The following is a 23,019-nucleotide window of genomic DNA, read 5'->3' as shown; positions in this document are numbered from 1 at the left end:
CATTTTAGTGGGATCTCTTTCCTAATATACACCCTCATATTTCTCTTTGTCCATTGTACATTTTCACTTAGATATCACACTGTCACTTTGATTTCAACAGGTCTAAACTTGAACTTAATCTTTCCCCCAGTCATATCAGTTATAAGGAGCCACTCCATATCAGGTATCACAATTGACACCGGTATTTTCCATATGACCCACAATATAAACCTTTGGTATATTCACAGTTCCCTCGTTCCCACATTTAGCCATAAAATAATTCTGGGATCGTTATTTTTTTCATTCTCCCTTCCAGCCTGTCTCCCATTTCTCCCATTATGTTTGGATGGCGCTCTCCTCAGCTCATTCCTACATTAGTGCAACAGGCTGTCAGCTCATCTATGCGTGGCTTACCTTTTCCTCCCAGTACACTTAACTACCACAGGTATCACTTCCCACAGCATTTCCCATTCAAAGGTATTTAAGTGGCTCCTCATTCATTAGATGCCCAAATTCATGTCATTAAATTGATATTTTAGTATTTATATTTTTTCTAATAATATATCTTTTGTCATTTGTTTATTCATACATTTAAGAATTGGCTAGCCTGTGAATACCCAAGACATTCCATATCCATCATATGAAGTTTCTAAAGCTGGCTCGTCCATTGGCATCAGAACAAATTGTGCTTTTCCTACCTTTGTGTATGTGTACTCAGATATATTTCATGCCTAAAACTCTTTCTTATATCTCAGATAACTAAGAAACACACTTTTGCCCAAGATCACAAAATCCCTGCCTTAAATTCTTATAGCACCTGTTGCCTGTACTACTGTTGAACTTGTCAGAGATGGCTGTTTGTGTTAATTATCTTTCCACTACAAAATCTTTATCACAACTTCATTGTAATTACCTCAGTATTGGACTGTGATATTTTTCCTCTTGGTTTCCACGGTAGCTAGTACAATCTCTTCCATAGGATAGGTACTCAATAAATGTTTCCTGTTGATCTCTGCACCTGCACTGTCCCAAATGGTAGGCACAAGATTCATGTTACTATAAGCACTTGAAATGTAGCTAGCCTGAATTGATTTGCAGTGTAAAATAAGGTCGGGAGAGTTTCAGGCTGCAGTGCTGCTTTGAGGAAGTCTTGGCTTCCAGCAGGAAGTTCTACCACAAAGATTGCTTGTTGAGGAGTCAGGCACCAAGCAGAAATGTCCAGGCCCTAGTTACACTGCTGTTCTCAGTCACTTGCTAGAGGTTGTCCTTGGTCCATATCCTGCAGTGCATCCTACAGCTGCTCCAGCAGGCGACTGACAGCACTTGTTGCAGCTAATTGGTTTTTAAATAGAGATGCAAAAGATGTACCTTCACGGCTACCATAATGGGTCAGAGCAGAGGTTGGGAGAGGCAGAGAGGACATTTTGAGGGAGATAATGAAAATATATGATGTCTTGATTATAGTAAGGAATAAATGGGCTAATTAATGCATCAGAACTCTAGAAGTATGCATTAAAATGAGTGTACATTATTGTAGGCAAATTATACCTCCTCATAGTTGACTTTTTAAAAAATTATAGACTTTCCTTGATATGAGAACAAACTTAGGACCACTACCCCTCCAAAAGTTAATTGCCTTGTGAGCAGCAAAGCAGAAGGTACCTCATGGAGCATGAAACCTGTGACATTTAGCAAGAGAGGGGAAGAGGGGCCTTGTCCTAAGTTAACAAACTTCAAAAATGGTACATAAAAGGGCTCTTAATAACATACATTGTAATAGAGGTGGAGTATTTTTCTGTTATAAAATTTTGGATCTATAAAGGTGTTAGACTATTTATCCAGGGGAATAAAACACTGAAGGTCTGTTAAGGAGCCCAAGGAAATAAAACATGAAGGATCTCTTTGCTAGATGAGATATTTAACTTTTAGAACATGTGGAATGAAGTTGTTGGCTATGCAGGACTGATTTTCCATCACTGGTCATATAACGAATTGACCTTCTCCACCCTAAAATTGCTTCTCCTCCTGTAATCTGTTTTTCTCAGCCATCTTCAAGTCTTCCTCTTCCTCACCCGCCTTCCTCACTTATAGTCAATCACCAGATTCTGTGACTTCACTTTCTATATTCTGTATTTCTGGAATTCATCTCTGGATTTCAGAATCTCCTAGGTGGACAACTGCAGTTATCCCCAACTAGTTTCTTTTTTTCCTCTCCCTGCCTCTGTCTGAATCCATGCCTCATAATTGTAAAAGTTGTCCCCTGATTAACACCCACTGGAAGCTCTCCTTGAATTTCAGGACACTCCTGGGTATGGACCTGGCTGCGCCTTTCTGCACCAACCAGCTCAGGCTCACTTCCACCTCATCTCTTACCTTGGATGCCCCACATTTTGGCCTCTGGTTAGTTGGTGTTCTCTTAGCATATCTTTTCATGAATATTATGACATTTGATGCATAGTAGCTTTGTTTAACAATTTACTCCAAAACTTGACATTGAACTTCCTAAAGGCAAGGACTGAGTCCTCATTTTTAAAAGATCCTCAGCATTTCACAAAGTCCTTGAACACAGAAAAGCCCAAAATGAAATAAATCAGTTGTTATTTAGTGGATTACCTCTCTTTTGCGTTATATATTTTTTTAATAAAAAAGTAAAAGTTATAATTTCTTTATTATATAAAATAAATAGTGCTGAGTTTGATATACATTTTTGAAAAATTGGAGATATTGCTTCCTAATGTTTTTTTCATATAACCTCCTAAATATTTTTCCATAAGGTGAAAAACAACAGAAAAAAATTAAGACTTTCATTATCCTTCCATGAAGTGATATTATAACAAATAAGTCTCAAGATCTATTTGATTACTCTCCACCTTTAATAGGGGAAAGTCTCAATCTAGATTTTTCTATTTTAATGTAAATTAGTTTCTTTGGAATACTACACAAAAGCTTTAAAATTGGACTCCCCCCACCCCAGGGGTATTTTTATTTTCTTTTGGAATACTGAAGAAGACTTAATTTTTTTCAGTCTATTTCTCTAAAATTGAACCAATTTTAGGTGTCAATCCTCTACTCAAAGAGAATAAGATTTACTGTGACCTGTAAGCAACGGTGGCTACTTCATGTGAAGTCAACAGCTGTTTTTTATCTCTGTCTGAAGATCAGTTCGCTCAGGGTTTTTTATAGCACCCTGACAACAGGAGGAATATTATGTCCATTGCATGACTCAGTGATATTTCTAGTTACAAAACTCTGTTGCAGTGGTAATTGAAGTAGTTCCCATGGGAGCATGTATTATGGACAGTTGTTAAGTCCACTCTTGATAGGCCAAGGAATCCCCAAATAATAATCATGTGGTAAATGAGTTCTAGATTATAATGTGATGAGAACTAAAATAGCTCAATGTTTCTTATGTGGGAAATAAATGTAGGAAAACTACATTAAAGCACTCTGGAACTTTTATTTCTTTCTTCACAAGTTCTTCTCATAGGCAATATTGTTACTACACTTCATTTTAAGTAAAAAAAATATGTATATATAATATGTATCTACAGAGGATACACATATTAAAGTTAAGGGTGATTACTTCTTCCTCACTGTCCAAAACACCCCAACCACTGATTTGGTTTTGCACCTGGACTGTAATAATAACTTTCTAGCTGCTTTCTCTCACTATAGCATATTCCTGCTACATAAACATACTGTAGTGCATTAATCACATACTATAACCTCTAGGAAAGAGCCTGTCCTACAGTTCTTAATCTGAGATTTGGGAACATCTGTTAGATCAATTGATCGTCCTCAGATCCTCGGCGTGTCCTTGACCATTTATGCAAAACGTTCTGAATAGGTAGGGATGTGCAGTTTTGGGGGAAGTGTTCACGGTTTTCATCAGGTTCTAGCAGGGTTAACTAAGACATAACAATAAAGAATTTTGCAGTAGGGAGACTACAAGGCTTTTTCCATCCCAATTACCAACTTAACTGTAAGTCTACATTTCATATCCCAAACTGAATCCTTAAGAACACACGGCAGAGCCTGTATAATAGTGGTCACAGCCTTAAGTAGTAGAATAAAAGGCTCCATAGCTTCTTTTTCTACACACAACTTAGTTCAACAAACATTTCTTCAGCCCCTACTATGAACCAGTCACTATTCTAGGCACTAGAGATACACAGGTAAAGCATTAAGATTCTGCTTTGATGGAATAAGTAATAAATGAGTAAAAAAAATAAACAAGTTAATTTGGATTGCTATAGGTGCTATTAAGAAAATAAAACAAAGTACATTTTTATTAATAATAACAATAATAACATAATTTGTTCATACTACGTACCAGGCACTAGGTTACTAGGTATTCACAGATATAACCTCAGTTAATCCTCAAACTATCTTGGTGTTAACACTTCCAGTTTACAAATGTGAAAATTGAGGCTTAACATGTCTATCTTCTCACAGATGAAACAGTTATTAAGTAGCAGAGCTAGTTACTCATATTAAATAGCATTTATTAATTAATTCATGTTGACTGAGTGCCTATATCATGTCTAAGGCATTGTTCTAAAACACTAGGATACAGCTATGAACAGAACAAATAAAAAATTCTGTTCTCAAGGAATTAACATTCTCACAGAAGTTAGGCAAACAATAAACAAACAAAAAAGTATAACATAGGTTTCTGGGTCATGATAAGACCTAGGAATAACCTTAAGCTAAAAAATGCAAGTGAACAGATTCTCCCCTACAGCCTCCAGGAATAAACAGTCTTTCCGAAACCTTGATTTTAACCCAGGGAAAATCCTGTTGGACTTACAAAACTCAATTTAATAAATGTGTGTGCTTTTAAGCCTCTAAATTGGTGGTAATTCATTATAGCAGCAATAGAATAATGCTATATCAAAACATTTCTATCAGAAAACAAAATGTAAATGTGACAAATAAAGAATTTTTGTGAATGCTAAAGAAGATAATGGATTTAAAAAGCACTAATGATAATATTTGACATAAAGTAACGTGTGCTATAATATTACCATCATTATCAAAATTTAAGGGCTAAAATAAGTGGCATACATGTAAAGAGATTTTCTTGCTGAAGTAGAGGTTAAATAGAGTGTATACTGGTAGATGACAGCTATCAAAAAAGGAAACACTCAATGTTTTGTTGGGTTAAATCTAATTTAAAATGCAATAAGAGATCTGTGGTAGGGTTTTTAAAGGAAAATGCAAGCTAACAGAAGATTAGATTCTGACTACTATATGTGTTAAGAATAAAGAGATGACGGGCCAGCTGAGTGGCACGTTGGTTAAGAGTTGGCTTGGGACACCAACTCTGAACAGCAGGGCCCCGGTTTGGATCCCACATGAGGGCCAGTGATGCTGTGCCCTCTACAGCTAAGATGGTGAACAACAGCTCAACCTGGAGCTGGGCTGCTGTGAGTCGCCGGCAACGGCGTAGGCTGCAGTCAGGCTGGCCGGCAGCTGCCATGAGCTTCCGTGAGCCACCGTGAATGGCCGTCCAATGGCAGGTGAGTGACTGCCTCACCCAGAAAGAACGCAGTGATAATACCAACACAGGCCAGTAAAGCAATGTCCTCCACAACTAGACTAAAGAACAAAAGGACAGCAACTTGTCTGTTCCCCTTCCCCGATGCCCCAATAAAATCTTTAAAAATAAAAATAAAGAAATGATAGAAACATCAAGAGACTAGATTGACACACGTCATATACTAGTGACAGAGTCATGACCAGTGAATTAATTATGGGAATAATGAACCAAAGAAGGAGTAAACCAAACAGACTGTGTTAATATAGGGGCATGTCCACAGAATGGTCAGAAGTTGGGCCATTGTGAAGGAATTTGGTACCTATTGCATCACTAGGTTTCACCAAGGAGAAATTGAACAGAATAGCAACCCGGTTCTCCCACTAAGTTAGTCGTAGGCAAGTCACTCAGGCTTCCATTTGTAAATACAAGGATGTGTGTTTCTGTATCTCTAAGGTTCTTCCCAACTGTAAAATTGCATAAATCTCTACTGTCTCCAAAGCGGAAATTTACTTTTACATTACAAATATTCTAAATGTATGGGATATTAGGAACACTCATTTAAAAAACAAAATATAAAAAATAAACATTCTAGAAAGAAACATCAAAACTGTTTAGGTTTTTTTATGTGTATTTCTTTTCAAAAGTGTCCATAATACCAATCATCCAGATGAGAGAAAATGTGATAGTATTAGTACAAGTTGGAAAGATTTGATTTCCTGAAGTTGGAGAGCCCCTTTCGTTTTTGAGCAATTTTCACTTTTTTTAAATGAAAGTAATTTGAAAGGGTTAGTGTCCATATTTGAGGGTAGCCAGGTCAAAATCACTTGTTTACAAGACATTTTACCTGTGGGAAACATTGCTATGTAACACAGAAGCAGTCAATTCAGTAGGAGGTATATTTAGAAAAAGCTGGAAGCTTTTAATCAGCATGATTTTGAGACAACAGTGTATCATTAACTTTGAAGGTGGTTGGGGTTAAAAACACTTCAGCAGGCTAAGTGGTGATGATGGGGGAGGGTGGCAAGGGAAGGGGATTTGTATTGTGTTTTCTCTGTGGATAGAGAACACATTCTTCATTTTTGTCACACTACTAAATCACAGCTGTGCAGAATTTATTAATGTATTCTTCTGAGACAGGCAAAAAGCCACCAAAGGAAATCAATGACTTGTTCTCCTCATACCCGCAAAACAGGATGAGAAACATATCTATCAGTGACTTTAGTTTTGACCCGTGGAGTAACTCCTCTTAAGAAAAGCAAATTAATTCAATGGCTATCCTACTTAATCTTTAACCTTTATCTTATAAGAGATTTTTCCACAGGACATGCTGAGTTACCTCAATTATGTCAGTGTGTCCCCTGAGATAGGGGGAGACAAGACCACAAATATCACATAGCACAAAATCTTTAGTAACAGTTATATACCAAAACATTACTTAAATATGGATAAGTACACATGATTCTCACTAAAGTCAGAAAGCACACTATAAAATACTGCATTAGGGTATTAGAGCAGTTAAAATATTGAAAAGTAAGTATTATTTTGAACTACCTTGCAATGTTTCAATTAGTATACTAAATTAATACCCGATGTATATGTACACATATACATATCAAAGGTGATTTCCCTTTTTCCCTGAGGCCTGGATTGAGTTACTCACCTGGGCTGCTGCTGGAAACGTCCCTCCACCCTTCCGTTGTTCTTAGCCATTGCTTGGACCTCTTACCACTCTTCTTTCACTGTCATTTGTCACCGAATATGTGGTCCCCTTTCTGCCAATTGGTGCTAGAGACCTAGAACACAGAGATTCAGGCAGCATTCACTACCTACCAGGTCCTGGACCATGGGTACTGCCCCAGGTTGCTCAGTCCCTTTCTGCAGGTCCCCTACTGTCACCCAGGATCTCCTCTCCTGCTTAGAACCTCAGGATTTCTCAGCTTACGATGGAGAACTAGGAAATCTTACTGCTGAGAACTAGAATAAACAGTACAGCTAGAACTAATAGAGAAGCCTGGGTCCTGAGTGTGGACTTAGCATGTCTTGGTGAGACACGTAGCACTGATAATGCCACGTTACAGTTTCATGACATAATGAGTAAGAAAGACTGTTTTGGGCTTGTCTTGAGAACTAAGATATACCTCTAATGTAATTTCTGTGGTAGAAATAAGGTCTTTATTTCAGCAAATGATGTACAAACACATTTTGGAGGAAACGCATTCATAATTGAGAAGACAGTGCCCTAGGTGACAGTGTTCTCTTCCTGTTATAATTGCAAGCCATGATGTGTTTTCTTATATGTTCTCACATGTATTGGTCCTTTTTAGCTCAATTTGGTAGTAGTGTTACAGATGTTGAAGAAAACGTTTACTTTTCTGTTAATTTTTCAAAGTACTAGATAACATTTTATATGTAGTACATTAATCAAGAGCTTTTTATAAGATTATTTAATATAATGAATATATGTTGAAATCATTGTATAAAGTCTAAATTGATATTGCATTACATAAGACATGCTAATCAGACCTGTCTTCCTTCATTCGTGAGAATTTTTGGCCTCCATTGTGAACATTCAAGGCAAGACATGTATTTTTAGCAGCAATCTTCCACCTCCTACATGGAAATGAAGCATTTACCGAAACATCTATGAGACAAAAGGTTTCTGAATGTGTACTATACAATTCCTATAAACCTATTTTCTTTTGTAGCTATGTTTCAGAGATAAGCTTTGTTTTGACAAAAAAAGTCTTGTTGGCTTACACATATATTTTATGTTATCAGTATTTTAGTTTGTGATAAAGGAAATAAAAATATAAAAACATTAAGCACACATTAATAAGGCCTTGTGAGTAATGAGTTAATGCTACTAGAGAATTGAAAAGAATGTTCAGTGTTCAGACAATCTTTAGACTGTCACATGCCTAGGAAGAATTTTACAACCAAGAGAATGAGAGAAGATATAGATTTCAATCCGAGTGAAGAATTCATCTTTGGTTGTTTGACCCAAGATGCTGGCCATCAAATAGACTTACAAGTCTTGGCAGCCAACTCTGATTTCTCAGCCGTCTCAGCTAGTTTTTTTCAATTCAGACAGAATTTTAAGTGAAATATAAATGTCCACATCAGGTAGTCCCTGGGGATGCTTTTATTACTGACTTTCAAAAATGTTACTTGCTGACATTTCCTTTCCTGTAGCATTATATTAAAAATGAATGAATGCCTCCATCTCCCCTGGCACTTCCCATTTTCCCTTCCTTTTCTCATTTCCCTCTCCTCTTGGTTATGGAGACATGTTAACAAGGGTGCCTGATATCAGAACAAGCCTGATATCAACCTGAGAGGGTTGCCAAAGCTGCAGCATGCCTAGCAGCCAAAGAAGTGGGAGGGGGAAAGGAGGGGTGCAGGGATGGTGGGTGAAAGAGGCAGTCAGAGTGGTTATAATATTTGTCACACTGAAGAAATAATTAAATATACAATAAGTATATAATAATGGAAACATCCTCTGGCTTGGATGGTAGTGTTGTATCGGTGTTGACTTCCTGGTTATGGGAGTTGTATAGTGTCAGTGTGTAAGACTCTTTGGGGCAAGTACATATTAGAGTATTTAGGTTAGTGCATCATCATGCCAGGAAAATATATCTATATCTATATACACGGTGGATACCATACTTATATATATATGTGTACACACACACACCTACATATATACGTGTGTGTACACACACACACACACACACACACACACACACACACACATATGTGGTGGGCAGGAAGAGCAAATAAGAGTCAAATACTAATAATTAAGGATTCTAGATGAAAGGGATACTGGGATTCTTTGTATTGTTATTGACACTTTTCTGTAGGTTTAAATGTATTTTGAGTTTTTTAAAAAATCAAACCACACAAAAAAGAATTAATTCATTCAGTGAATATCTACTGAACACTTGTATATTAAATGAATCTAATAGGACGAATTTCTATAAAAATACTTAAACACAATAAAAGTTTATTTCTCATTCACATAAGTCTATGGTAGGTGTTTTGGGCTGTTGGGTGTTTCCTCCATCGGGTGATTAAAGGACCCAAACTCCCCCATTTTGCAGCCTTACCATCCTCTAGGGCGATGGACATATCCATCCCCAATTTGAAGTACATACACTACTTCCTCTCTCCCTCCATTGGACACTGGCCACAATTAATTCAAGGTAGACTAGAAAATGTAGTATATAGCAACATGCCCTGACAAAGAAGGGAAAATAGATTTTGGTGGACAGCTGGCAAACTGTGATGCAACCCATTATTAAGCATTGTTTGTGGATAGTTGCTACCTAGAATGAGGTTTTCTTCCCTTCAACAAACATACATTGAACACTTTTTCTTTGGTTGGAACTGAGCTGAATAATTTTACAAGCAGACATAGTTACTTACATCAAGGAGCTCAGAAAGAATGTGTAATATAATCATACCTACATAGTGCTTGTGCCATTTAAGTAAAATGCATATCCATGAATACAATTTTAGCAATTATAAATTTCTGTGGGATGGTTACAAGTCATCTTTGAATGTTATTATGTCAGGGAGAGGAAGAAGATGCTTTGGGAGTTAATAATTTTGGTTAAAAACAGTTCCTCATTTTTTTTTTAGTTTTACTTTTCTATGTTGAAATATATTTATATCTGCTAACATTTAGGAGGAAGAGACTGTGTTTTTATAACCATGACAAGAATAGAAGATGTTACTAACCCAAGAGCTCCATTTTTTATAACCAACTAATTGTGTTTACTTCTTTGAACTGAGCTGACCATTAAGATTTTTCTGGCTAAATGTGCAGGCATGGCCAAACAGTGGAGAACCCATCTGTATTGTACATTTCCTTATCCACTCTTATCTGAATGCTCCTGAGGTTTTCATTAGGGGGTTTATTTGTAGTTCAGGCACCTTCTTGGCTAGATTATCATCTTTATAACAAATTTCTATACTATTTTCACTGCAATATATATGTAGATGTTGCCCTACTGGGCATTTTTTCAAGTAATTAGTATACAGCTTTTGTACCAGCTTGAACTTGGCTTCTTGGAAATAATTCATTCTTAGCAGCATCTGATGCCAGACGAGCATTGGAAGCTTCTGTGGATGTTAGAAGAATTTTCTTTTATATATTCTCTCCAAGTTACCTTTTCTCTGTCATTCCTCTTTGAGTTTCCTAAAAGAATCCAAAGTACATTTTTGTTAAGTAAATTTTATTTATGAAGAAAAATTGGGTGAAATATTGACTTTGGCTTATCCCTAACCTTTTAATAAACTTAATTTTAAGATACTTCTAATTCAGTCATTTAGTTGTGATATAAATGAGAAGTTTTATATTCAGTTTTTAGTTCTTACCAGGTTATCATACTACATTGTGATGGCTAATGTAGGTAAAAACCTTGAAAATGTACTTTTTCCAGCTTTGCTGAGATATGATTGAGAAATAAAAATTGTATATTTAGATTGTTCAACATGATTTTTAAGGTGATTTAATATACATATATTGAGAAATGATCACTACAACCAAATTAACACATCTATCACCTCACAGTTACCATTTTCTTCTTTTTACACCTGTGGTGAGAATACAAGTATACAATATGAATACAATACTAATAACACAGTATCATTAACTGTAGTCACCATGCTGTATGCTAAATCCCCAGAGCTTATTCATCTTATAACTGAAAGTTTGCACCTTTTAACCAACATCTCCCTATTTCTCCTACCCCCCCAACCCTTGGCAACCAGCATTCTACACTCTAGTTCTATGAGTTCAACTTTTTTGGATACAAGTCTCACATAGAAGTGATATCATACACTATTTGTCTTTCTCTGTCTGGCATAATTTGCCTAGCATAATATCCCCTAGATTCATTCATATTATCACATGTGACAGAATTCCCTTCTTCCTCAAAACTGAATAATATTCCAAGGTTTGTGCGCGCACACACACACACACACACACACAGACATATATACATATACATTTTTTTTATCCATTCATCTATCAACAGAGAGTTAGTTTTTAACCGTAGCTTGGATATTGTGAATAATGGTGCAATGAACACGGGGGTGCAGGTATGTCTTTGAGATACTGATTTTATTTCCTTCAGATATTTCATGTAATTTATTATGCATATCACTTTCACACCATTGTAAAATCAAAAAATTGTAAATTGAAACATTGTAATTCTTTTTTTTTGAACCGCTGTTGCTCAGAGCTCTCACTCTTGAGCAAGCTCTTAACCAACTGAGCCACTTGGCTGGCCCAAAACATTGTTTGTTGGGGACCACCTATAGAGTGTTTTATCATTTATAAAGCACTTTCACATATGTTCCCATTTGATTCTCACAATAACCCGTCTAGATAGATGATATTATCTTCTTATTACTCATGAAATTATATCCAGAAGTGAGACTGTTGGATTATATGGTAGTCTTATTTTTAGTTTTTTGACAAACTGCCATACTGTTTTCGGTAGTGGCTATACCAATTTACATTGCCTTTGGCCATGTACAATGGTTCCCTTTTCTCCACACCATCACCAACACTTGTTATTTCTTGTCTTTTTGATAACAGACATCCTAACAGGTATAAAGTGATATGTCATTGTGGTTTTTGGCATTTCCCTAATAGCTAGTGAAGTTGAGCATCTTTTTGTATATCTTTTGGCCATGTGTATGTCTTTGGGAAAAAAAATATCTATTCAGAGAGGGTCCTTTGCCCAGTTTTCAATTGGGTTTTTATTTTGTTTTATTTAATCTTATTGCTATTGAGTTGTATGAGTTCCTTACATATTTTGGGTATTAACTCTTTATTGGGTATATTGTTTGCAAAGATTGCCTCCCAATCCTCTGGTTGCCTTTTCAATTTGTTGATTATTTTCTTTGCTATGCAGAAACTTTTTAGTGTGATGTAGTCCCACCTATTAATTTTGCTTTTGTTGTCTGTGCTTTTGGTGTCATACCCAAAAACAAATATCATCGCCAAGACCAATATCGAGGAGATTTTTCTTATATTTTCTTCTAGTAGTTTTACAATTTTAAGTTTTACATTTAAGTCTTTAATCCATTTTAAGTTAATTTTTTGTGAATAATATAAGATAGAGATCCAGTTTCATTCTTTTGCATGTAAATATCCAGTTTTCCCTATATCATTTATTGAAAAGACTATCCTTTCCCCATTGTGTGTTCTTGGAGTCTTTGTCAAAGATTATTTGATCATATATTTCTGAGTTCTTTGTACTGTTCCATTGTCTTTTTTTTTTGATCCCAGTATCATGCTATTTTGATTACTATAGCTTTGTAAGATAGTTTGAAATCAGGAAATATGAGGCCTCCAGCTTTGGTTTTTTTTGTTTTTTTTTTTTTGTTGTTTTTTTTTTTGGTTTTTTTAGCTGAGCCATCCTGCCACCTGTTGGCAGCTCAGCGGCAGCTCAGCTCGGGCCGTGAATCAAACCGTGGGCCCTGTTGCTCAGAGCTCAAACTCTTGAGCGAGCTCTTAATCAACTGAGCCACTCAGCCGGCCCCAGCTGTTTGTTGTTTTTTTTTTCCCTCAAGATTGCTTTGGTTATTCAGGGTCTTTTGTAGTTCCATAAGAATTTTAGGATTATTTTTTTTATTTCTGTGAAAAATGCCCTTAGATTTTTAATAGGGATAGTGCTGAATCTGTAGATTACTTTGGGTAATACAGACATTTTGACAGTATTAATTTTTTCAACCCATGAATATATGATATTTTTCCTTTATTTGAGTCTTCTTCAATTTCTCTGATCAATGTCTTGTAGTTTTCAGTGTACATATCTTTCACCTCCTGAGTTACATATATTCCTAAATATTCTGTTCACTTTGATGCTATTGTAAATGGAATCATTCTTTTGATTTCATTTTTGGATAGTTTGTTGTTAGTGTGTAGAAACACCACTGATTTTTGTATGTAAATTTTGTATCCTTTAACTTTACTGAATTCATTTATTAGTTCTAATAGTTTCTTGGTGGAGTCTAGGGTTTTCTATATAAAAGATCATATCATTTGCAAACAGAGACAATTTCTCTTCTCTCCAATTTGGATGGATGGATGGATGGATTGATTTGCCAACTGCTCTGGCTAGACCTTCTAATACTATGTTGAATAGAACTGGTGAGAGTTTGCACACTGGTATTTTTTCTGATTTTAGTGGAAAACCCTCAGATTTTCACCATTGAGTATGATGTTAGTTGTGGGCTTGTCATATGTGGCCTTTATTATGTTGAAGTACAATCCTTAGATTTAGTATAAAGTATATTATCTAGCATTTGGTGCATGTAGCAGAAAAATAATGCACTACTTGGCTGTGCTATAATATATTTATCTTCCCCTTTTAATTTAAAAGAATAATAATTTAAATCACAATTATACATATACCCATGTCCATATCCAACAAACAACTGGACAAACCACCATTCCTGAAGCTAGAGTATGGTGTAAAGAGTGTCCTGGTACAGAGAGTTCTATATCTAGAAATAGATAACATAGGTTTGAATGCCAAATATGTCTGTAATTACTGCTGTGCCTAAGATCAAATCATGTGACCTCTATGGATCTCAATTTACTTCTTCAGTTTACTCAATTATTCAATTTATATAAAGTGCCACTGTTTATTTATCATTTTATATATAATAAATAATGATTTGATGAACATCCTTACATTTAAATCTTTGTTTATATCTTCATAAATTCCTTAGGAAATATTGGAGAAGTAAATATTAAAGATGCAAAATATTGATAACTCCTGATGTACAATAAACAGATTATATTTAGTAAACATCTTTTATTTTTTAATTAATTCACCTTCTGTTTTTTAAGTAGTTTCCTGAATGAACACATATGAGATCACTAAGGAGAGAAGAATTTTACGAAGTCTTATAACTGTATATATGTGCTGATATCAATGGAGGTAGCTATAGAAATAATTTAGGAGTTATTATCAGCATCACATAATTTAAGAGCTCTGTGACTTTGTGCCATTTACTCTCCTGAATCTTATGTGTAATAAGACAATAATATTATCTGTCTAGCAGGGTTACTGTGACAATCAAACACAAACATAAGTCCAAGTGCTTTACAAGTGGTAAAACACTATACAGATGATACTTGACTTATGATAGTTGGATTTATGATTTTTTGAGTTCATGATGGTGCAAAAGCAATATGCATAACAAATTACATGAGTTATTCAACACTTTATTGTAAAATAGGCTTTATGTTAAATTATTTTGCCCAACTGTGGCTAATATAAATGTTCTGTGCATGCTTAAGGTAGGTTAGGCTAAGCTATGATATTTAGTAGTTTAAGGGTATTAAATGTATTTTCAACTTACAATATTTTCAACTTTTAATGGGTTATCGGGATGTATACCCATCATGAGTCAAAGAGCATCTGCATACTTTAATTATTCTCATTAATTTTTGATAAATAAAATGGTCAACTTCATTGAATGACCTTTGATTTCAATTTCAGGTTATATTGGTTTTCCTCTAATGTTTCTTAAGATTAATGAATAAGACATTTCTCTTAATAAATACTATTAATCACTGTCTTTCTATGAACATATTGGATATATTTTTACAGTAATGTCAGAACATGGTGAAATTTTGAAGCTCTTTATAGGGGATATATTATGAACACGAAAGATTAAAAACAATAAGATGAACAAATGACTTATATGAAGTATATCCAGAAACATTTTAATCTTTAAGAAGGGCCAATTTCAAGAAAAATCTGACTTATTTTTCATGGAAATTTTCAAAATAAACCTAGCTCATATGGTAAGTTTTAAAGAAGGGAAAGGAATAAAAAAACTGAGACTGTGGAATCCTGCCAACAGTATAATTTGGCATCTTAACCCACCTTCTGGATGCAATTGATTGGCAGCGGTTATATGATGCCAAGGGCATAGTGGGACTAGAAGGAGAAAACAGGAAAATTCAGTGTTCTTGTTCCTGAAGAACAGCTTGTTTCTTTAACAACAATCAAATTTTCCCACCCCCTCCTCCCAACCTGTATGATTTGTGGGCTCAATCTCTTTTATGTTGCTAGACTTTCACATTCTCTTCCCACACTATCTTAAAAGGGTTAATATTGCTTGATAAATATTGGTTGGTAGTCCCATTCCATATTAATGAAAAAAAATTACTTTAAGGTAAAGTTATGCATATAGATTAAATTGACTATTTAGATATTTCAAATGAAGTATATTATTATTAAAAAAGGAAAATGGTTAGATTTTTAAGTTTTATAATCAAATAGAATGATCACTAATTCTATATAAGTTTCTATAATTTGTTCAGCTTCCACTACCTTGGGAAGGAACAAAAGAAATTTTAATAAAGTGATCTCTTCACACATATGGCAGTGTTGTTTAGAAAATACCACCAAAGATATTTTATAAATGCATATTGAATTCTGGATACTCTTGGGAAGCTTAAAAAATGCCAGAGAAGTTTCCAGACGTAACTGTGGTTGCAGAATCACCAGCATTAGTATTGGGTAGGACCATCACGGACCTTCATCTTCAGATTTATCTTTAGACTCAGAGTAATTCACTGACTAGCCCAAGGTCACAAAACTAGAAGGTCTCTCCTCCATACAGTTCATAAACCCACAGTTAAGAATATGGTTTCCTAAGCATCCATTTACGTATTAGACTTTTAAGATTTAATGACAAATACTATGTTTTCCTTAAAAAAAAAATTAAAAAATTTGGTAAAGGCATATATTGAAGCTACAGATAGTGAAATATTTAAATCTTATATTTATCCTATATATGAATGGAAAATGATGAAAAACTAGCAGGATGAGCACTAGGATAGGTATTCTTCTTCTAGTGCTATAATTTTCTTATTACTAAGCCTTTCATATTTTGAAAATATTGAAGGCTTTCTCTGCTGTTGATGTCCTTTCCTTGATATGTTTCATATTTTTAAGCAATGAAAATACAACCCTTCTAGCCAGCTTCCCAACCCATCTTAGAAGGCACTTTTTAAAAAAAATTGTATAGTCATCCTCCCTCCTTATCTGCAAGACGACTGATATAAATGACATTCAATATAAATGTTTCTCTCTGAGGCACAGTTTCTCTGTTTATTATTAGTAGAAATATTGCACATTGTCAAGTGCAAAAATTTTTTTCAACAAGAAACTTCCAAGCTTTTTTCCCTTCTTTTAACAATCTGAGTGTCACAGTCCCATATTGTCCTAGTGCCTGTGTTTAAGTCTGTTTCTTCACAGGTGAAGGAAGTACATCACATGGCATTTGTTTAAGAGATTTGGACGGTTGATGCAAGAAGGCAAAGCGTCCTCAGTCACAAGCACCCACTCACCCATTCATCTATCCACCAATCCACCCATTCCTTCAGCTGGTAATTACTCGCTACTATCATGTTGCTCTTGGATTTAGTTTCTGTTATCTGTTATGGAGGAATATGGAGAGAAGCCACAGCACACTCTTTACTCTTCTTTTTCAGTGTATTTACTTCCATCTTGTCTAGCCCTGACCCTAGCCTCTTTCTTGTATTTTATGTTTCTTATAGTTTAATTTCTATAACATAGATTATTCTCTTGGTCACATTGTTTATTTACTTATCAAATTAACTCAGAAGAATGACCCCAATATTTCTATAAGCCACAGAACATAAATTCTAATACCATGTCAAATTATTTTAAAGTGTTTCAAACACAGATATTGAAAATAGATATGGTTTCATATAAATAATATAAGAAGTTTTTTACTACTGTCTTCCCCATTCTGCAGGCCAGCATTAATAAATAAATAAATAAATAAATAATAAATAAATAAATAAATAAATAAATAAATAAATAAATAAAATAGAAAAATAAAAAAGTTCCTTAAGACATTCACTCTGGAAAAAGGCCTATCATTCATTATAAATACCAGTCTCTCCATTCAATTCATAAACCCACAATTAAGAATATGGTGTCCTAAGCATCCATTTACAAGCTATATTTTTAAGATTTAATGACAAATGTTTTTTCTTCAAAAGAAAAAAAATTAAAAATTTTAGTACAGACATATATTGATGATGGAGATAATGAAATGTTTAAATCTTATATTTATTCCATATATGAATGAAAAATGCTGAAAACTTTTCCCCATAATGTAACCTTAGCTATACTTAAATTTGGACTCAAAAAAAACAAAAAATAGAAGATACATTTCCTACCCTTCAAAATCCATGTCTATAAATTAATGCTAAAATTGGGTATGAAAGCAAAATTTGTTTGGCTTGATTGCCATTGGCTCATTAACTTGATGACAAGAACAATAGTTACAGATAATGATATGAGATCACCTAGCTCAAATAAGAGTGTATGGTCCATCAAAAATATATATAAAAGGCCGGCCAAGTGGCGCGATGGTTAAGAACTGGCTTGGGACGCCAGAGGGCCCGGTTCAGATCCCACATATGAGGGCCAGTGACACTGACCTCTACAGCTAAGATGGTGAACAACAGCTCAACCTGGAGCTGGGCTGCCCGTGAGTCGCTGGCGACGGCGTAGGCTGCAGCCCCTGTGGCAGTGGGTTGCCATGGGCTACCGTGTGTAGCCAGCAGCCAGCGTGAGCGGCACTCCAGAAGCCGGTGACTGATCTGCCTCGCCCGGGAAGAGCGCAATGATGGTGCCAACTTGGGCCAGTGAAGCAACATCCTCCACAACTAGACTGAAGAGCAAGATGACAGCAACTTGTCTGTTCCCCTTCCCCCACTTCCCCAGCGCTATTCCCATCCCCCCGATTCCCCAATAAAAAAGAAATATAAAAAAAAAAATATATATATATATATATATATATATATATATAAAGATCAGGAAGAAATGTATACTTTTTCAAGTCAACTCTGTAAAAACAATTTTAAATAGTAGAATAGAAGTCGGAGCTTGAAAATTTATTATAGACCCAATCTGTTTGTCTTTTCTGTTCCATGGTAGAATGTATCAAATAACTGTAACCTCAAACATCATTTTTATTGTTAAAGATCTTTCTTAACATCCTGTTGCTAACTAGAATAAGCATATTTTTTTTTATCTTACTTGATTTTTCCCACATCCTAGTGATTGGACCTTTGAAGTAGCTGTTAGTTAGAAGATAAATAATAATGTAACCACTGATAAAAGTCATATTTTGCATTAGCCTTGGAATTCTAAGGAATGTAATTATTCCAGTTAAACTTTTATTTAAGGTGTTAGGATGATATAACACGTTTGCCCATGCCTTCAGAAACAACCCATTCCATACGGATGTATGTTGTATTCAGAAAGGAGGAACCACATGGGATTCCAGTGTTGTTCCAGAGACATTAGTGGCAAGAGCACTGTTCTAAAATTATCGAGAATTTTTTTAAAAAAGATTTGTGTTGGTTCAACTAAAGCAGGATATTTTCAATTGGTATAAGCTGTTAAAAATTAAAACAAGTTCAGCATGTAGGCCATCAACCTTGGATATGTTTTTTGCTGTTACGGTTGTTAACAACCTGTTTTCAAATCTAAAGATTTTATTTTTTTCTAGATAACACTAGTATTCTCATATTATTGAAATGATTTCACCACATTTAAAGTTTTAGGAAAACACTATAGGAGAGCACAGATATTTACGTTTTGCTGGATCATGCATAATTTCATATCCCTTTGACCTGCTGATGGCTGTTCCCAGCCTTAATTGTTGTCATTCACAGTCTCCCTATATAATATTCACTAATCCACCAATGGGAGGTTTGAGATTTGCATAAATCAACCTTTAATACCCAGAGATTGGTTCCCAGGCTCTTTTATGATTAACCTAGCAGGAAGGTGACTTGATGTTTATTGGGTTCCAGGTCTGACTACCAAAGAGAAGTGAATTGAGGACATATTATGGACAGAGAAATAGGAAAGAGATCCATTGCAGAGATATCATGGACAGGCATTTTAAGCTGCTTACGTATCTAGAGCGCTAAGTCAGGCTTCTGAAATGTGAAAAGTGACTAAGCCATGTGGGAAACCAGAGGTTCAGCAAGTACAGCAATTTCAGAGAATTGGTGTGGGGTATTTTGTTGTTTTTGATCATAACTAATCTCACAGTTATTCGAGACCCCAAATATTAAATTGTTGGGAATATGTTTTTTGATTCTAGTTTTTTGGCCTCTACTTTTTTAACACGGTTTATAAGGTTTAATGTAGTTTACAAGGATAGTTTTTAAGCCCATGCTTCTTAACAGCAGGGAACTTTTGTCTCCCAGTTTCTTTGTGATTCTACAACAGAAGGTCATAAAATTTCCAGACCCATCTAATTTAAATTAAACTAACTACCTAATTTTATGCAACCCATACATTCACAGAACATTTGTGAGGGTCACACTATGGGTGGGAGGTATGAATAGGGGCCCTGGCATCTCAGTCAAAGAATTAGAATACAATGTGATGGGTACAGTCATGGAAGTAGGTGTAAAGTGATATGAGAACACTGAGAATGAAGAATTGAATTCTGGAGGGAAGACTATAGAAAGCTTCACAGAGTGTCCTTTGAATATCAGCAGTTTCTCTCCAGGCTTTTCTTACCCTAGTGCCCTTGTGAGCTCTCTCTTTTGCCTTCTTCCTTTTAGCCAACTCTTCCCTACACTTCAGGACTTTCCACTGGCACTGTGTCTTCCAGGAAGTCCCCCTTAACCCTCCCTTCTTCCCAGCCTGGCTTATTATTTATCTGTCCTCTTTGCTCGCATGCCACCCGTGCTGGTCTGTCACTGTAGTAGTCCAGTTGTCTTACAGTGATCTGTTTGTCTGTGTCCTCAGCTAGTTCATTGAAAGCAATGGCTGTTGTACTCACCTTTTTATCCTTAACACCATGGTGGGCCACGTGGTGAGTGGCTCTTGATGCCACGTGAACTTGAATTCTAGCCAGTAGCAAAATGGACACTTTGACAGTTTTCCAACAGGGAAGTGGTGAAATCACATTTGGATTTTAGAAAGAAAACTCCGATGATATATTTAGAATTAAGAGAGGGAATTAGAGATAGAAATTCCAATTAAAAAATTTAAGCACCAGTAGAGGTGAGAGATCATTCAGTGTCTGAAGCAGATTGCTAATGTGAGAAAAAAGGTTACCAATTTGGGTGTGAGAGAGGTGAAAGAGAGAGGTGTGAAGAATGACTAAGGGTGCAACTGTTTTTAAGGAGTCAATAAAAAATAGAGTAGGTGAGCTAATTAGGCCTAATCTTTTGAACAAAGCAAAATGCTTGTGACTTCTCATTTCAGCTGTGGAATGAAAAAATATAAATCTTCGTTTCACAACCTCTTTCATACCTGATTTGACAAAGGAGTCCAGCCATCCCCATTGCCTCCCAACACCACTGTAATCCTAGGCCAGCAAAACAAATGACTTCTACTTAACCCCCAGAATCTTACGTGAAAAGTTTAGTCTTTTTTTTCAAACCATATGTCTAAGTGTGGGTAGAAATTTCATCATCTATATTTTAATAAATTTTTACTGTAACCATTGTTCTTTGTAATATTTCAAGTAAGCAAAATATGTCCCTAACCTGAAAAATTTACCACTGGGTAAAAGTATTGTCCCCATTAAAAAAACAACAAAACAAAAGACAGAAATGTTATAAAAATATTTTTGGAATTAATTTTTGAAATAATTATTATGTAAAATATTTCAGATCACTTTAAAAGTGATATGATCATAAAAATACTTCAACTTTGCTAGCTATTTTTTATATAGTTTCACATTTTTATATTACTACTACTGATCTTTTCTCCAAACCTTGATAAGGCATACCTCTGTGCACCCTTAACCATCGTACTGGAATCCACATTCACATCTGAACAAACACTATTCCTTTAAGGCTATAACTAACATAGTTGTAAGAATATGCATGGATTTTACCTTCAAGTGAAAGGTTTCATTATATTTTATGTGCAATCACACAAATATAAAATTCATTTTCTAACCTATAGAATGGTAATAAAGGAAATGGTCAGAAGGCTCTGGGTGGATTATTACAAATCTCAAACTTTTTATCAGTGGATTAGTGAATATTGCATAGGTAGGCTGTGAATAACAGCAATTAAGTCTGGCTACAGCCATCAGAGGGTCAAAGGGATGTGAAATTATGCATGATCCAGCAAACATCAATATCTGTGTTCTCCTAATTGCTTGCCTAAAACTTTAAACGACAAAGAAGAACATTTGGGAAGCACTAGACATTTACAGCTCTGGGTCTTAAAATGAAAATGTAAATGTCACAGTGCCAGCACCATGTCAACATGGCTGCCTTGGGGCTGCTTTGCAGCATGGCTGACTGAGAGTGGTGAAAGGAGACCACACTTTTCTTCAGACAACACTTTTTCCCCCACCCCAGGTTAATATCGCTATGTGTGAAGTCTGAGAAAAGATGCCTATCCTGCTTTCCTTTCTCCCTCACAAACTATCAGAAGTTACATTGGGGAAATATTACTGTTTTTCAGACTTCAGGCATGTCTGTTCTTTCGGTAAGTCAGCTTCCTTCATTTTCTTTTCTTCCACAAATATTTTTGAGCTGCCACTCAGTATCAAGTGCTATAACACTTCCAAGTGTTTTATGGATCCATTTCCTAAAGCTCACAATTTAACAAAAAGTCCATAAACAAGAAATATGAGTTCATTTATTTAACCATCAAACATTTACTCAACATCTGTAGTTTGTCAGGGACTATATTCACACTAGCGATTCAAAGATGAACAAGAGAAACGTCATACATGAAGAAATTTCTACGGTAAGCTCTGTAACAGAAGTGGGTTCCAGGACCTGGTTGCACAAAAGCAGGGTATGTTTAAACAGGAGCTGGGCCTTGTCTTAGCCTTGATGGCTTCCTTGTGAAAATAGAGTCTGAAATATGGTGGAAAAGGCAGGTAATTTATTTGGGTGGTAATCTCAAGGAAAAGGAGAGTGTGCAACATGGAAGGAGAAAAAGCCAATATAAAGGAATGTTATTGAGGGCAACCTCTGAAGAATCTTATAGGCAGCTTCCCTGAATTGTCTGCCTGAAGGACAAGAGGAAGGAGCATTTATCTATCAGTTCTTTTCTCCCATTTTTTTTTTGAGAGCTGCCACTAGAATATTGACTCCCCACAATTCTGCAGGGCTACTATTTTATCTTTGGCCCTGAAGAAACCACTAGGGATAAAGCAAAAATTCAAGTCGCTGGCACGAAATGAATCAAAGCCCATAAGAAACTGAGCATCCAGTACTGGCTGTAATCTGAGGAATTGGCAAGGGACTGTATTCATCCGTGTGTACAGATGAGTGAAGACATGATGAACAAATGGATTAACGTGTAAAAACATGGTGGCAAAGAGCACAGATTAACTTCAGGAGGAGACAAATGTGTTGTGCCTTTTCTGACTAAAAGGCATGCTTGTGAAAGAAAGGAAGGAGTTGAAATAAGAAATTTAGG

This window comes from Hipposideros armiger, unplaced genomic scaffold (assembly GCF_001890085.2).
Source record: "Hipposideros armiger isolate ML-2016 unplaced genomic scaffold, ASM189008v1 scaffold_1510, whole genome shotgun sequence".
In the NCBI taxonomy this organism is placed as follows: Eukaryota; Metazoa; Chordata; class Mammalia; order Chiroptera; family Hipposideridae; genus Hipposideros; species Hipposideros armiger.
This window is presented reverse-complemented; position numbering follows the sequence as displayed.